The sequence below is a fragment of the Heterocephalus glaber genome, unplaced genomic scaffold, assembly GCF_053883595.1.
Source record: "Heterocephalus glaber isolate CG9 unplaced genomic scaffold, H.glaber_assembly_v1.0 deba00000347, whole genome shotgun sequence".
In the NCBI taxonomy this organism is placed as follows: Eukaryota; Metazoa; Chordata; class Mammalia; order Rodentia; family Bathyergidae; genus Heterocephalus; species Heterocephalus glaber.
In genome coordinates, this window is record NW_028258143.1 from 53589991 (window position 1) to 53604886 (window position 14896).

The following is a 14896-nucleotide window of genomic DNA, read 5'->3' on the forward strand; positions in this document are numbered from 1 at the left end:
CAATAATATAAAGTAAGTTTTTCCTTAAAGCTTTACAATTTATTTTTCCTTTATTTTTTTCAGTGCTGAGGATTAAACCTAGCTTGCACATGCTAGGCAACTGCTCAACCATCATTTTCCAGACTTTTTCTGAAAGGAAATGTACACAGACTTAAATAGATTTAAAATTTAACTTCATCTTGATGCCTTGGTGTTATCAGCTAAATTGTGAACTCCCAAAAGACATGTTGAAGTCCTATCCCTTGGTACTCAGACTGTGACCTTATTTGGGAACTAGTGTAAATGAGGCCATACTAGAGTAGGGTGGGTCCTTAATCCAGTATGAATGGTGTCCTTATGGGAAGAGGGATACTTGAACAAAGACACCAAGGGAAGAAAGCCACGTGGAGACTAAAGCAGAGGCTGCAGCTAAGTTGCCATGAGGCAAGGAATGCTTAGGCCACCAAAAGCTAGAAAGTCAAGAGAGGTTCTGCCCCTAGAAGCTTCAGAGGCCCTTGTCAACATCTTCATGCCAGACTTTTGATACTGTGAAAGAATAAATTTTCTAAAATTTAAAAAACTCTCCAGCGTTGGTATTTGTTATGGCACCCTCAGGAAGCTAATACACTTGGCGGATACCAAAAGAAATGTTTATCCCATTTTTGTTTTCTTTAGTGTTTTAATTTTACTTCATTTTATTTTAAAATTAATTTTATTTTTACATTTTAGATATACATAGTGATCCCATTCATCATAGGGAATTTGTACCTGTACATAATATATCTTGGTTCTTCTTTCTCCAATCTCTTCCCTTCTCTCAACCCCTTTTCACCTTATTTACAAAAGCATTGTTTTCACCTATTCTTTTTTTTTTTTTTCCTTTTTCCTTCCTTTCTCCCCCTACTTATTCCCCTTCCCATTTGAACAGTTTCTTCTCATTTCCCAATATCTATTATACATCTTGGTCCTTAGTTATCCTTTCAGATTCTTACACTAAAGAAATAAGATATTTAAACGTGTACCTGATTTATTTCATGTACGAGTACGGTCTCAAGGTGCATTCATTTATTTACCTAGAAATGTCTCAAGTTTATCCTTCTTCACGGCAGAGTAGTACTCCACTGTATATTTTAAAAACTCACGTCTTCTTTATTCAATCATCCATTGACAAGCATTTGGGCTATTTCCAAGATTTAGGTATTTCAAACTGTGCTGCTACAAACATGGATGTATATATTGCTGTGGTGTGATGCTTTGAATTCTTTCAGTAAGATTCCAAGAAGGGGGAATAGCTGGGTCACATGGAACCTCTAGTTTTAATTTTTTGAGGAATCTCCACACTGATTTCCACAGTGGTTGCACCAGTCTACACTCCCGCCAACAGTGGAGAAAGGATTCCCTTTTCCTCACAGCCCCTCCAGCATTTGTTATAGGTTGATTTCTTGATAATACCCATTCTTCCTGGAGTGAGATCAAATCTGTGTTGTTTTAATTTGGTTTTCAATGTAGAAGTCTTTTACTTCCATTAGATTGATTCCTATGTATTTCATTTTCTTCAATGCTATTGCAAATTGTGGTCTCCTTAATTTCTCTCTCAGTGAATTTGTTATTTGTGTACAGGAATGCTATTGATTTCTGAGTGTTAACTTTGTATCCAGCAATGCGACTGAATTTGGTTATTAAATCTAGAAGTCTTTTGGTAGAGTTTTGGGGGTCTTCTATGTAGAGTATCATAACATCTGCAAATAATAGTAATTTAACTTCTTCCTTCCTATCATTATTCCTTTTATTTCTTTCTCTTGTCTAATTTCTCTGGCTTATGTTTCCATAACATAACACTGAACAAGAGTAGTGACAGTGAACATCCTTGTTTTACTCCTGGTTTTAGAGTGAAAGCTATCAGTTTTGGGCCATTTAGAATGACATTGGCTATTCATTCGTCACAGATGGCTTTTATCAGATTGAGATAAAGACCATCTATTCCAATTTCTTGTAGACTTTTAAGGATGAATGGACGTTGGACTTTGACAAGTATTTTTTCTGAGTCCATTGAAATGATCATGTAGTTTGTGTCACTGGTTCTGTTAATATGGTTTATTACATCTATTGATTTGCATATGTTGAACCATCTCTGCATATATGGGATGAATCCTAGTCACTGTATATAATCTTCTTGATGATTTGCTGTTATGTTTGCCATTATCTTATCAAAGATTTTTGTATATATGTTCATTAGGGAGATTGGCCTATAGTTCTTTTTGGTTGGATCCTTATCTGGTTTTTGGCATCAGGATAATGCTTGACTCCAGGAATGAGTTTGGGAATACTGCTTCCCTTTCAATTTCATTAGAGTTTGAAGAGGAGTGGCATTAGATCTTCCCTAAATTTCTTGGGGAATTCAGCAGTGTATCTGTCAAGACCTAAGCTTTTCTTTGTTGGTAGGTTTTTAATTACATCTTTAATTTTACTGACTGGTATTGGATTACTTAGAATTTTTATATCTTCTTATTCAGCTTTGACAATTCATCTAGGAATCTGTACATTTTTTCTGTGTACTCCATCTTATTAGAATACAGATTCTCGAAGTAGGTATTGATGATCTTCTGGTTTTCTGCAGGATCTGTTGTGATTCCCCCCTTTTTATTCCTAATTGCATAGATTTGAGTCTTTTCTTTTTTTTTTTTTTTTGGTACCAGAGATCAAACTTGGGTCCTTGTGCTTGTGCAGCAGGCGAAGAAACCACTGAGCTAAATCCCCGGCCCTCTTTTCCTTTTTTTGACAAGGTTGGCTAAGGGTTTGTCAATTTTATTTAATCTTTCAAAGAAGCAACTTTTCAATTTATTGATTCTTTTTATTGTTTTCTTAAGTCTTGGGTGCATTAATTTCTGTTCTGATCTTTGTAATTTCCTCCTTCGTATGAGCTTTGGGCTTAACTTGCTCTTTTTTTTCTAGAAGCTTGAGATTCAACATTGGGTCGAACATTATTTGAACTCACTCTGTTTTTCTCATATGGGAATTCACCGTGAAAAATTTCCCTCATAGAACTGCTTTTATTGCATCCTCTAAATGCTAGTATGCTGCATTGGCATTATTGTTTAATTATAGAAACTAATTTCATCTGTGACCCACTGGTGGTTCAAGAGAGTGTTATTTAATTTCCACATATTTATGCAGTTTTTGTGGTTTCTTTTGCCACCAATTTCCAATTTCATTGCACTGTGGTCTGATAACATGAATGGGATAATTTCAATTCCTTTGCATTTATTCAAGCATATTCTATGAGCTGGTATGTGGTCTATTTTGGAGAACATCCTGTGTATAGCTGAGAAGAATGTATATTCTGAGGTGGAACACACTATAGACACCTACTAAGTCCATTTGTTCAAAGGTTTGATTCACTTTGGATATTTCTTTGTTGATTTTTTGGTCTAGTTGATCTTTCTATTTGTCATATGTGGGGATTTTTTTGGTACCGGGGATTGAACTCGGGTCCTTGCACTTGCGAGGCAGGCGACGGAACCACTCAGCTAAATCCCTGGCCCTGATCTTTCTATTTGTGACAGTGGAGTATTGAGGTTTCCATTAAAACTGTATTAGTACTTATCTGATTTTTCATGTCCGTTAATACTTTTATATAGTTGGGTGCGCCAGTATTAGGTGCATATGTATTTATGATTGTTATCTCTTCCTCTTGAATTGTTTTCTTTACAAGGATGTTGTGACCTCTGTCTTTTTTTTTTTTTTTTTGGCCGTGTAAAAGGCCTTTATTCGGTGTCCTTTTGAAAGGGTTCACACCACACAGTTACAGAACTGGTCCTGCTGGTTTCTCCCAGCCCTCAGACCACAGATCCCAGATCCTGAGGCAGGGAGCCCCATGGCTGTGGCACCCCAGGGTGGCCAAGCACTCGGCCCCTATGGCAGGATGCTCTGGGAGACTACTGGGCTTCTGGACTTGCAGGCAAAAGGCTGGGGACAGGACACTGCCATGGCCTGACTGTCGCCCACAAACCTCTCCTACTCAGCAGGGCCACAGTCTGGCCTGGCCTCAGCGTCACCTGAGATAATGCGCCTGAAGAGGCCTAATGGGTCCCCATGCCCAGGCGGGCTGGAGGGGGAAGCAGTGGATGGACCACACCAGGTGGCGGGGTCGGCACACCACTGAGCTGGAAGCTCCCACAGGGTGCTAGGTGGCTGCAGCGATGGAGGCTGGGGAAGGGGTGCCCTGGCCCAGTGTGGCTGTTGTCTCCCTGTGCACAAACATGTGCCTGGTGCAGCCAGCGGGTGGTGAGGAGAGGCCAGGGGCTTTGTGCTGACTGGGCCCAGCCTCCAGCACCTGCCAGGGGGCCAGACCCTTCCCACACGGATAACCCATGAGCCTGCAGCAGGGCACGTGTCCTGGGCCAACCTTCTGCTGAAGGGCAGCTGTGGTCTGATGTGGCTCCGGGCACAGAGGCCAGTGCCATGTTACAGCTAGCTAGCAGGAACAGGGATATCCTGGCATCAGGCTGCTCTAAACTTTTAAAAAAATATACTCTGGCTTCCTTTTATTTATCGAGGATTACATGAAATGTGAACTACACAGGAAAGTCACCCGCCAGGCCCTGGGCCAGCTGGACAGACGCTCTCTCCCTGCCTGTGCCAGTCCTCACTGCCTCTGCCCGACATCCAGTTGCAGGGCCCTACTTGGAGGGTGTCATGAAACTGTTCTCGATGCAGAGGACTATGTGGGCATTGCGGCAACTCGAGGGGCTCTGCTCCAGCAGCCTGCCTACCAGCAGTGAGGAGGCCTGGCCCATGGCCACTGCTGCCTCCGTCTGCCACGTCTCACAGTAGCTCTTGGTCAGCAGTGCCCACTGGGGTCGGAGCCATGCCACACACTCTTCTGGGGCCAGGCGGAGTACCTCAGGATGTCCCTGCAGTCGAAAGAGAAGATGCAGGCCCCAGGCTTCTGCTGGCACCGGGACCCCAAGAACAGGGCCTCCCAGCTGGGAGACAGCACCTCCTCCTTGAGGTTGACGATGGGTGCACGGCGCACAATGCTGTAGAGGTCCTGCAGCCATGAGGATAGGAAGGCACGGAAGGTGCCACTCAGCCCCACGGCCCGAGCCTGCTGGAAGTCGTGGTGGGTGTGGGTGGGCAAGCTCGTCAGACTGGCAGGCCGGAGATAAATGTAGGCACCGTGGTGGTGTGGGGCTCCGGGGTAGGGCTGGGGGTCTGGCAGACACGGGGGGCTTGCTAGGATGTCATCCACCCGCCAGGGCCGCACAGTGGAGTAGGAGTGCTCCTGCCGTGGGTATGGGTCGCCCCTGTGCAGCTGCACCAGCGGGGGCTGCAGGGCGGCCACCTCATTGTCTGTAGCAATAGGCAGTGGCATCCGGGCCTCCAGTAGGACCTTGAGGACCCCATTTGGGACACGGACATAGAGCTCCTCGTCCTCAGCCACAAAGAGGAGCCAACCCTCCGGCACCTCGAGCACCTTCTCCAGCATGGCCTCGTAGGAGGCCCAGGCCCTCAGCTGAGGAGGTGCCCATGGTCTCTGGGGGGCCTGGGGGGCCAGGGGGACCGGGAACGCTGACAGTCTGCCTGTGCGGGCCGGGAAATGAGGGGGGCCCGGGGGGGCCCTGGCGCCCCTCACAGCCAATGCCAGGAGGTCCCTGAGGGCCAGGCGGGCCCCGGATGCTGTCTCCCTTGGGACCTGGGATGCCAGGGTACCCTGGGGGGCTGGGCACATTGGAGCCGAAGATGCTGCCGCTGGCCCCGGGCGTGCCCAATCTGGCCCTTCTGTCCAGCATCCCCATGGTCCCCTTTCTCACCCTCCATCTCAGCTCGCAGGCGGAGGAGGTCCAAGGGGAACTGCCCTGGCGGTCCGGGCGGGCCCACGTCTCCTTTGTTGCCCTTTGGTCCAGAAGGCCCTGGCAGCCCTTGTGGTCCTGGAGGTCCAGGATGGCTGGACTCCACAAATGCGTTGCTGTCATAGATGGGTGTTCCAGGGGGCCCGGGGGTGCCTGGAGGTCCTGGGAGGCCAGGCATTCCCCTTATCCCAAATCCGAGGCTGGCGTCTCTGGGCTCGCCCTTCTCGCCTTTCAGCCCATTCAACCCAGTGCAACCCGGCAGTCCAGGAAAGCTGATCTCTCCCTTGTGCCCAGGCCGCCCATACGGCCCTGGGGGTCCGCGGAAGGCCGGCTCTCCCTTTGGGGCTGAAGATGGCGCCCGGCTCCCCTCTCTCACCCTTGGGTCCCGGGGAGCCTGGTGCACCTTTGGAACCCTTGTCGCCCTTTGGCCCAGCACACTGGCCAGGGCTCGACCCAGCTCCAACATGTAGACCACAGCTCCTGGGGGACCCGGCAGGCCGGGCTGCCCCACACCATCCTTCCCTGGGTTGCCTCTTTCTCCCTGGCTGCCTTTCTTGCCTTTTGGTCCCATGGGCTCAGTAGGACCCTCGCTGCCCGGGAGGCCCGGGCAGGCCAGGATCCCCCTTCAGTCCTGGCAGGCTGGGCGGTCCCTGCAGCCCTGCAGAGCCTCTGGCTGTGGACCAGATGGGGGCCCCCGGAGCCTTCCATGTCATCAAATCCCGTGGCTAGTCCTGGTCCGGGTGGCCCAGGAGGTCCTGGGAGTCCAGCAAGCCCAGGGGCTCCCACAAAGCCGGTCTCCCATGGAGCACCTGCGGGGCCTGGGTCTCCTTGGCTGCCCTTAGGTTCGGGGGTGCCCATGTCTCTGGGGCTGCCTTTCTGGCCCACTCTTCCTGGAGGACCCTCTTTCCCTGGGGTTCCTGGGGAGCCAGGAAACCTGGGGGACCCATCCCACCCAGGCACGCCAGGGAGGCCTGGGGGTCCCGGAACGTGGGAGCTGTTCACCCCAAAGCGGCCGGGCTCACCGGGCAGGCCTGAGACTCCAGGGTGGCCAGGGAAGCCTCGTGGGCCCCTGAGGGTCTCCAGGTCGCTGCTGAAGCCAGAGCCCTCCATGTCGATGAAGGTCAGCTTGTTGTGCCTGAAGGACAGTCCTGGCGGCCCCGGCAGCCCTTGGGGTCCTCTTGGCCTGACCCCCAGGTCTCCTTTCTCTCCCTTGGGGCCCATGTGCCCCGAGGGCCCAGGGAAGCCCTGCGGCCCAGCGTTCCCTGGTCTTCCATCCTTGCCAGGGTCCCCCGGCTCGCTGTCCCTGCCTGGGGCACCGTCCTTCCCTGGGGGCCCAGGGGGCCCTGTGCCCCAGGGCTGTGCATCAGGGAGCCTCCAGGGCCCTGGGGCCCAACCGGGCCAGGTGGCCTCTGAACTCCCGGCTCCCTCTTCTGCCCCTTCAGGCCTCCCTTCCCCCGGCTGCTCCCCGGGCTCCAGGCACTCTCATCCCACGCGTCACCCGAACCTGGGCCAGGAAGGGTCTTAGCTGGAAGAGTCTTATGCCATGGCGAAGTCGCCGTGGTTGGCTCCTCCATCTCCTCCGTCCTGGCATCTTCCACGCTGCCGCCTCCGGCCAGGGGAGGAGGAGTCACGGGTGGAGGCAGGAGCAGGCCGAGCGTCTGGGTCATGGCCTCGGTCTCCCGGTGAAGCTCTCGGGTCTCCTCCAGGCCACTGCCAAAGTCTCCAGATGCCCCCTCCTCGTCCTCGTCCTCCTCGTCCAGGCAGTGCATGGGGCTCACCCGGGGGTCCCCAGGCACCCTCAGCTCCGCGATCGCCCCCTGGAATTTATCGGGGTCTGCTCCTCCGGCCTGGCCCACGAAGAGGCCAGCACCAGGCTCCAGCTCCAGGCGCCCCAGGGACCGCGCGAATGGCAGCCTCTGGAACTCCTCACAGTCCACATAGAGCACCACGGAGCCAGCGTCCACGCTGAGTGCGAAGCGGATCCACTGGCCCATGAAAGCAGGCAGCCGTGCGGGTCTGGCTGGCGCCCAGCTCCGAGTAGAGCAGCGAAATGTTGTGGTGCTGCTCCTGCACTCCTCACAGCTTCACACCCAGCACCACGGCCGCCTGCGCAGCGTCCGTGATGGCAAACAGCACGCCTGCGCCCTCCGTGTCTGGCCGCACGTAGAACAGCAGCGAGAAGTCACGGAAGAAGGGGCTGGGCAAGTGGTACCGGGCCACCTGCCCGCTGTTGGCATCCAGTCCGAAGACATAGGCTGGCCCGACCTCAGGGTCATCGATGGCCCTGACCTGCTGGGCAGGGGGTCCCCGAGGAGCTGCAGCAGCCCTACCTCCTGGCTGGCACTCTCTGGCTCCGCGGACGCCGTGCGGACCCTGAGCAGCAGGGCCAAGGCGGCGAGCACATCCAGGAGGCGGAGCAGCCCAGGCCACCTCTGCGCCATCCCCGCAGCTGACTCCGCGCGGATGCTGCGCCCTGGACGCTGCGCCCTGGACGCTGCGCACTGCCGGCCCCACCTCTGTCTTTCTTAATCAGTCTTGGTTTGAAATCCACTTTGTCTGCAAACAATAGGTACTCCTGCTGTTTTTCCCAGCTTCTGTCACATGGAGTACTGTTTTCCATTCTTTGACTTTTAGTCTATTAATTTATTTTTCAGCTAAATGTGTTTCTTGTATGCAGCACACTGTTGAATCTTGTGTCTTGAACCATTCTGCCAATCTGTTTTTTTGATTGGTGAACTGAGACCATTTACATTGATGATTGTAAATGATACATACTGACTTACTTTTGTCCTATAATTTTCCTATTGTTAGTTCCCTTTCTTTCCCCCGTATAATTGCTTGCCTTGCCTGGTGGATTCATTCTATTGGGGTTCATGGATTGTAGTCTGTTATCTCTTTCTAGACTATCCTTCAGAACATTTTGGAGTGCTGGTTTGGTGGTCACAAATTTCTTCAGGTGTCCTTTGTCATGGAAGTATCTTATTTCTACATCAATTTCAAAAGATAGTTTTGTGGGATACATCAATCTGGGTTGGAGGTTATTTTCTTTCAGGGGTTGAAATACTTCACTCCTAGTCCTCCTTGACTTAAGAGTTTGTGTTAAGCATGTTATGATTCTGATGGGCTTTTCTTCATGGGTGATTTGTTTCTTTTCTCTAACAGCTTTTAATATTTTTTTTTATGTTGAATTCCTGGAATCTTGAATATTATATTCCTTGCTATAGCTTTTTTTTTTTTTTTAATCATGGCTAACTGGAGTTCTATATGCCTTACTCATCTGTATGTCAACTTCTTTTTCCATGCTTGGGAGATTTTCTGCCATTACTTTTGTGAACAGGTTTGTTTTTTTTTTTAATGTCATTTGAGCTATCTCAGGCTATTTCGTTGACTCTGGTCAATCTTATATTATTTTTCTTTGCATTGTCTAGCAGCTGGATTGATTTTTCATGGTCCCTTGCTATTTTTAAGAAGTTTTTCTTTTTATGATCGCTAATTACAAACCTGTCTTTTAGATCTGATTTTCTGTGCTCACACTGGTTCATTCTACTGCATATACTTTCAATGAAATTTTTAATCTCCTGGATATCTGTTTGAATCTGTTTCATGGATTCTATTTCTTTCCTATGTTGGGCATTCATGGTTTCTATCACTTTCCTAAGCCTTTCTATTTTTTTTTTTTTTAAATCTGTATCTACTCTAGATTCACTAACCATGTCCTTCATTATAGTCATTATCTCTTTTGGTATCTGAGAGCTTATTTCTAATTCGACTTTTTCTAGAGCCTCATTCACCTACTTTATTACTTTCACTGTTACCATTTCAGAGAGTTCAGGTGGGTGGCTTTTGAATTGTTCCACCTTACTGCCTCCTAGGTTTGCCTTGGGTGAACTTGAAGTCTGAAATTGCATCTTGCTTCTGTCTTCTCATTTTCTTTTCAGTTTAGTTTCTGTGTTTGTAAATTGCTTATGGTAGGTAGCTTTACTACTGGTATCGAGAACTTAGGAAATGACTACTTTTCAGAGATGTCTTCTAGGTGTAGGTGGCTTTTGAGTCTGTTGCAAGATCCTACCTCTCAATTTTATGGGGATGAGAAGTTGCTGCCTATCTGGCCTAGCCCCTGGTTCTTTGGCACTGGCCTACAGTATTGTTTATGACCCTCAGACAATCTTGGTCTTGGCATACAAGGAAGAACAACTGATTAGAACAACTATGTCACCTTGGCTAAAGTAGTACAATCAGTAATAACCGTATTAAGCACAACCTAGAAAGTGACAAACTGTGGTAACTATTAATTTGCCACCTTCGGCCATATCAACAAAATTTGTGGTTATATAACAAAATCTAAAACAAACCAGAAATTAATATACAATAAATATCCCCTCAATAGTGATTTTACCCTCAGGGGAGAAAATTTAAAAGGGGTAAGAGGAAAAAATAGAGATACAGAAGAAGAGAAAGAGATTAGAAGCAAGATTGGAGGACAAAGGAAGATTATGCAGTCTTTGGGAATTTGGTGAAAAAGAGGAGGGAAGGAAAGAAGGAAGAAACAGAAACAAGAATAGAGGAAAACAACCACAACAAAACTAGAAACAATGTTCACATTCATGTAAAAATAAGAACAAACAATCAGGAAAAACAAAGCAAAGGAATTTTTGAAAAAAATTCCACTCAGGGCGTGTCTCTGCTGTCACTGGTAGACAAAGAGGGTAGACAGAGTCCAGATCCATGTTGGTTGATCCCAGAAAGCCTGCAGTAGAATTACAGTGAGGTGGTGGATAATCCCAGCAAGCCTATGCTTTCAAGTCCACTGAAGTTCAGGCTAATCTTGATTTTTAGCTGTGAGGCTGGGATCCGAGTTGTTCAGCCCACAACACTCCAAGTGCCTCTTGCCAGCCCGAACTCAGCTCCCTGATCCTGGGTGTCTCCCATGGCTTCACTTCACCCTGACAGTGGAAGCCCTGAGATGGGCCAACCTGTGGGGTCCAGCTAGCCGGTTCCAAAATTATGACTAGCCAGTCAGCCTTTCCTAGGACATCTGAACCAGAATTACTCACCAGCCACTGTAGCCTGCAGTGTCCACTGCTCTGTTTCACTGGTGCATTTCTCTGTGGAGGCCTCTAGAGTAACCCACAGATGCTGTGCCTCAGTAGGTTTGAGCTGCCTTTTTCATGCCACAAGCTGGGATTCAGGGAGAAAGCGCTGTTTGTCATCTCCCTCTTCTGTGTTGAGGTCCCTCTCTTTGTTTTCCCCTTGGGTCCAGTTCTTGCTTCAGATCCTTGCTGGGTCCTGGAGACCCACTTCTCTCCTTCTCTTCCCCATGTTGCCATATTCCAGCATCTGGACTCCAAATCCCAGACAGGCTGATTTGCTGCTGCTCACCACTCTACGATCTTCCAGGAAGTCCCCTCAGCTTTACTTCAAACAGCAGACTGGCTATAAAAAGTGTCTCCTATGTCAGAATATATCACCTTCACCCCCCAAGTTTTTCCTGCTTATTTACCTAATACAAATGACATCTAAATCTAGAAATGAAAACCTCACAGTGATAGAGGCCTACATGTTGAATTCTGAATGATTACACAGGATCCTTTTTTTCCCCAGTAGTGGGACTCGAACTCAAGACCTTCCACTTGCCAGGCAGGCGCAGCACCACTGAGCTAAATCCTCAGCCCTTGAATGATTACTCAGAAAATAAAGAAGATACATTTAAATGAACAGGGGGAGAATCAATAATATTAAAGAATTATCAGCTGGGGATTCAGCTCAGTGGTTCCACTGCCTGCCTCACAAGGTCCCGAGTTCAATCCCTGGTACAAAAAAAAAAAATAATCAAGTAAACACTTCGTGAAAAAAATGACCTGTCTTTGTCATACCTTTGAAGTGGCTTTCAAATTTCTATACCTTTAGACTATTTAATAGAGAACATAAAGAAACTCTTTTAAAAACAGAAACTCTCCTACAATAACTAGTTGATATAATCATATAGATACCTTCTTTTTCTTAAAAATCAGTACATGTTTGTAGTACATACACTTTACAATCATCTTGGGAAGTGGGTACATGTGCATAATACAGCTTGTTTCTTTTTTTAATCCCTTGTCTTACCCTCCCAACTCCTCCCTCCTCCTCTAAATCCCTTTTTCCCATTTTCATTCTTGTTGATGGTATTAATCTTATCTCATGCTTATGATATATAATGTTTACATTACTTTAGGTTATTAGGTTCCTGTACATGGCATATCTTTATTATATTTATCCCCCCCACCCATATTCTATTAGACCCTCTCTCATTTGCAAGAGAGCTATCCAATTTATCTTCTTCTAGCCATCCTTTATTATGTTCTTTGTACTTTGTCCTACTCAAGTGAGAGATAATACACAGTATTTAAGCTTGTGTGTCTGATGTATTTTACTCAACATTATATTTTCCGGGTGTATCCTTCTTCCTACAAATGTCTTTCTATAAAGAAAACTAAAGATAAGTTAGAAATAAGAAAAAAAATACACCACCACCAAGTTAAACTTGTGATACAAATGAACAACCAAAAATAAACAGAACAATCAGGACAAAAAAATTTAAATGTATGCTGAGTGAAGAGATGTGGAGCAGAGAGAGCTGGTGTGCTGCCTACATCCTCATGTCCCCACAGGTCCAGTACATGCTGATAGCTTGTTAAGGCAAGCATCTGTAACTCCCCCTAAGCACTGTACTTCAACCACACAGCATCGAGCTCCAGAGTATTAGTAAAAAGTGGCTCATAATGAGTAATTGACATAAGTTAGTAGATAACCATGCCAACTTCCTCACTCAGTAGAAAATTACAGTACAATATACTTTTTGGGGCGGGAGGTACCAGAGATCAAACTCAGGTCCTTGTGCTTGCGAGGCAGGCGCAATGCCACAGAGCTATATACCTATACTCTTTCTAGAGATCTCCAATAAGACTATGCTATGACAGCTATCTAGTAAACTGCTCATTTATATACTTTGTATTTTTCTTTCCTTTCCCAGTTTCAATTTTCCACCCAAATGTGTGCCTCTTGAGACAGTTCCCCAAGAAACTATCTACACTCCACTCCTCGCCTCAAGGTCTGCTTCAGAGGAAACCCAACCTAAGACAAATGGTCTAGATTAAAAGGTGAAGAGTCTTAATAAGTGTTCACTAGCTTTGCATTCCAAATGGTGCAATCCCGAGAAAACTTATCAGTTTCTTATCTTTATTTATAAATCACATTGCCTATTCTGTTTCAAGGTAGTGAAACAGAACTGATCCTAAAGCCCATGACTTCTCATGTCTGTAACCATCTGCACATCTACCATTATATTCCTCTTCCAAATTCCAATAGAAATTTCAAGACACTTTCACCAGCGCAAAGCTAAAATTATAGTTTGATGAATACAGGTTACAAACAGCTAAGGACAATATATATTCATTTAACTCTTTTTAGGCCACCTAAAGAAAATAATTTCCTTAAATATAAATTAATATAAAAATAATGCACTGCTATAGAAGAAAAGCAGAAGTATAGCAGATAGAGCAAAAGTGCCCACCCATTCACTCTCTCACACTCATTTCTCTTCCCAAGTTAACTTTGTATTTCCATAACACTTTCATTGCTCTTATAAAAACACAGCTATCATTTTTACATTAACAGCATTATGCTATAAATACTGTTGTGACTTGCTTGAAGGCAAAAGAAGTTATAATTTCTTCCCCACACAAACACAAATGCAGGAACCTTCCTAAAATCATAAAGTAAGTTAAGTTCGTAAACCGAGGTACCACTGTACTTAAAAAAAAAAAATCAATTAACACTTAAACATGTTTCTCTGGCTAAGACTGGCTTCTCACCCCACTAACTTTTATGCTGTTTTATTATGCTGTTAGGCAATTTTGGGTAAAAATTATAACCAAGAGATCTTCGCTTCCAAAAACAATAGAATCTCTTTCTAAAGGCAACAAAAGTGATACTCTCCTTCTAAAGGCAACAATAACAATAATAAATAGGTCTAAATATAGACACTATCTTAGCAATACCAATGATCTAATAAGATAATGAGGCATTACTGACCTAGAAGGGGAAGTTACAAGTGGAAGGATTTAAACCACTTCCATCACTTTAGCCCTAGGGAAGACAGCTGCTCTGCAGCCGTGATCCTGAGTCTAGCATCACTTGAAAGACTGTTAAGTGTGTTTGCAGAGGTTCTGGTCAACAGACCCATCACCTGAACTCTAACAGCCTCCAGGTGATGATGATGATGGTCTAAGAACCATACATTCAGTCCCAATTAATACTAAAAACTGAGGACTATCAGTGAATGATGAAAATATAGAATGGTGTAGGGAACAGGCCTGAGGCCAGAGATTGTGTGATATCAACTGTTGATTCCATCTTCCCCTTCTCATCTTCACTTCTCACTTCATTTGGGACCCACTGTTGCTCTTGGCCTGTTCTACCTGGGGTCACCTGCCAATCCTCAGGAAATAACTAAGTGCTGTAGCTCTTTGATTTACTGTAGAGGCGGCACTTCATGGGTACAGAGAAAAGACTGTTTAATAACTGGTGCTGGAACAACAAACTTTCCATATGGGGACAAAATAATCAAGTTGGATGCTACTTCAACATAATAACTACCATAAAAAATGATTAAAAAGGGTATCAATGACTAAAATGTGAAAGGTAAAACAATAAAGCTTTTAGAAGACAAGATAATCTTGATGACCTTATGGTTGGAAAGATTGCTTTATTTTCCCCAGTACTGGGAATCGAACTCAGGACCTTGCGCTTGCCAGGCAGGCACAGGGCCACTGAGCTAAATCCTCGACCCTGGAAAGATTTCTTAAGACAAACCACTAACCAAATTAAGACCGGTTCATCAAAAGATACCATAAAAAGAGAAAAAAGAGAATCTACAGAGTAGGAGAAGGTAACTGCAATCCATTCAAGAATATATGTTACTTGTAACTTTCACAAATTAATGAAAAGAAGACATTAATCCAATAGAAAAATAAGGGGGGAAGAAAAGACATTAGAACAAGAACTTCACCATTGGGAAAATACCT

The 14896-nt window shown here is 46.1% G+C and overlaps 1 protein-coding gene and 1 pseudogene across 5 annotated transcripts in view; both read right to left on the reverse strand.

Annotated features, from left to right (window-relative positions):
• Positions 1–14896, reverse strand: part of Ola1 (Obg like ATPase 1) — a 174603-nt gene that overhangs the window by 59142 nt on the left and 100565 nt on the right. The window lies entirely within an intron of this gene.
• On the reverse strand, positions 2763–8405 carry LOC110344452 (collagen alpha-1(XVIII) chain pseudogene; annotated as a pseudogene). The gene has a single exon (XR_015447125.1). The product of XR_015447125.1 is annotated as a collagen alpha-1(XVIII) chain pseudogene (transcript).